Below are 2,886 nucleotides of genomic sequence, written 5' to 3' on the forward strand. Positions count from 1 at the left end.
ACCATTGTATTTACTCGATTTAATCTTTTTATTATCTATAGAAATGAAATCCTCGTGGAAATATGAAAAATGAAAAATAAAAAAATGTAAAGGATATTAAACGATAGAAATTATAATTGAAAGGTTAATGTACCGATAAAATATCTTTTTCATGGTATTAGATATTATTTATATTTAATAGAACCAATAGACGATATTCATATGCAATTCCATTAATTACGATATATACATATATATATATATATATATACGTAATAGAAATTATCATTTTAAGAGGATTAACGAAGGAATGTATTTATTTATTTGTTCTTTGTTTTTAATATTTTTTTTCCTTGGTTTTCTTTTTATTTCTTGTTTTTCCCCCCCCCCCCCGCCCCTCCCTCCCTCCCTCATTTAATTTTACAAATCTGTACTTTTTTTTAGAAACTTCATATACGAGTATCACGTTTCACTCACGTTTCGCTCTATAACCTTCTATAACTAATATAATAAGAATTTCTTTACGTTCAACAATTAATATTAAATGTAACATAATTTTGATCGAAATTAAGAAGAGTTAAAAAATTAAAAATTTAAAAAAAAAAAAAAAAAAGAAGAAAAGAAGAAAAAGAGAAACGAACGAAAATTAATTGTTATCGTACATTCTTTTTTCTCTTTTTTTCTTTTTTGAAAATTCATCTGAGTCTCCTTCGAGACTAACACACATACACACACACGTACATACATGCACACGCACGCACGTACGTACGTATCTAATAACTTTTACATGATCTCATAGTAAATCGTGTCTGTTCGTTCAAACTGCGTCGTTTTTAAAGGGTTAACATGTCAATTAACGAAGCCTCTTGAATCTTTCGTACCGCAATCTTCGTTCCACCGTGTTCGTAAACGAACCAATTCGTAACCAAGTGTGTCTCCTTTTCGTTTATTAATTGAAACACAGGCTGGTCTCTTCCTCATGGGGATACATAGTCGGAGCCGTTTGATCCAGAATCCTTCGTGTGCTCGTAAAAGGTCGGCGGTCGGTCAATGAACCCGACATACACGACAGGGTTCCTACATACGCGAAGTACCATAAGCGTCAAATTTAAAAGATCGAATATATATATATATATATATGCCGAGAATAGAAGGATTAATTTTCTTCTTTCATTTATATTATCTTTTCTATTCTCTCTTTTCTCTTTTTTTTTTTATTCTTTTTCAATTTTCCCTCTCCCGTTTTTATTATCTTTCATTTTTTTAACCATTTTTCTTTTATTCTTTTCTTTTCTTTTTCTTTTTCTTTTTTTTTTTTTTTTTTTTTTTAATTCCTTAATCTCTCTCATCCATCCCTATCACCAATTCAATCCAACCCAATCACTCGGGTCCCCCCCTCTCCCCACTCCGTCCTCCCGTTCGTCCGCGCCAGTCGCGATCTAATGGCGAGATTATATAAATTGACGGGATTTATATAATGAAATCATCGGTATATAACAATGGTGTATTATCACGCGAGAACGTCCTACGACACAACAATGGCATAATACATCGATCTCCTCGATTACGACGCACCTAAGCGATGTACGAACGTCATATTCCTGTCACGCATCGTCGGTTCACTCTGCATTCTTTCATAATGAATCCCGCGTCATTTCAATTCGATCCTCTCCTACTAACGCATCATATAAACGTATATATATATATAGATTTATGCATTTAGGTATAAATGTGTACGCGTATATGCGTATATATATATATATATATTGTACTTCGAAAGGCGTATCATTTCGAAATTGGGATACGTCGTACAAAGTAGGAGGACTTTTTACGCGAGAGAGGTGATTCTCTCTTATTCTCTCTCTCTCTCTCTCTCTCTCTCTCTCTCTCTCTCTTTCTCTCTCTCTTATCTTTTTCTTGGGTTTGCAGGCAGGCAAGCAGGCAGGCAGGCAGCAGGCAGCAGGCGGACGGACGGACGCAAAGGAGCGCAACGGAAGGAGAGCGCAGAACGTACGAACCGGTCTCTCAGCTTATATATCCATGCGGTAATGTAATTGCGCGTGTGCGATCGATCGTGTAAGTGCAGAGCTCATGCGTTCGCTTAACTTTACCTCGCGAAACCGGGGCTGCAATTTCTGATTGTTTACATGCGAGGGCATTGCCCGGATGCCGCCGCTTACCTTACACACATTCCAGGTGTCCCACCTCCTTTCTTTCTTTCTTTCTTTCTTTCTTTCTTTCTTTCTTTCTTTCTTTCTTTCTTTCTTTCTTTCTTTCTTTCTTTCTTTCTCCCTTTCTTTTTGTCTTTCTTTCTTTCTTTCTTTCTTTCTTTCTTGCTTACTTACTTACTTTCCTCCTCTCTCCTCCTATCCCCTCCCTTCTCCTCACCACCACCATCTTCAACACCTCTATCACCTCCTCCTACGGTTCGACAACAGCAGGTCGAGTCTCGTGGTACCGAGCCGCGCCTCTCTAGTTGTTCATAGTCGTTCCTAGTCGTTCCGATATCACTCCTTCCTTCTTTGCTCGCAGTTTCGTACCAATTGCCGCGAAAATCTACCTACGTATTTCTTTTCCTTTCCTCTCTCTCTCTCTCTATCTCTCTATCTCTCTATCTCTCTAGCTCTTTCTTTTTCTTTTTCTCTCATTAGAGTTCGACGAACCGCCTTCTTTCGCGGTTATCATCGTCTTTGAAGTTGAACCTCGACGCCAACGACGACGACGACGACGACGACGACGACGACGACGACGACAATGATGACGATGACGGCGATGGTAACAGGAGAAATTTCATTATCTTGCTCCTCACTGAGAGACGCGCGGACGTGTCCCGAAATAGAAAAGAGCGAATGCGAGACTCTTTCGAATCGTGCCGATTGAGAAACTCCTCCAATGCCTTTTACTTAC

General features: G+C 38.2%; 1 long non-coding RNA gene across 1 annotated transcript in view; it reads left to right on the forward strand.

Moving 5' to 3' along the window:
• The window catches only part of LOC146872293 (uncharacterized), a 7,068-nt gene extending 4,416 nt beyond the window's left edge, over positions 1–2,652 (forward strand). The window contains exons 2-3 of the long non-coding RNA XR_014983481.1: positions 1,909–2,024; positions 2,631–2,652. This is a non-coding gene — a long non-coding RNA (uncharacterized LOC146872293). The remainder of the gene's footprint in view (positions 1–1,908; positions 2,025–2,630) is intronic.
• The last annotated feature ends 234 nt before the right edge of the window (positions 2,653–2,886 follow it).

This window comes from Vespa mandarinia, chromosome 22, assembly GCF_050613455.1.
Source record: "Vespa mandarinia isolate Hongniang chromosome 22, ASM5061345v1, whole genome shotgun sequence".
NCBI classification, from domain to species: Eukaryota; Metazoa; Arthropoda; class Insecta; order Hymenoptera; family Vespidae; genus Vespa; species Vespa mandarinia.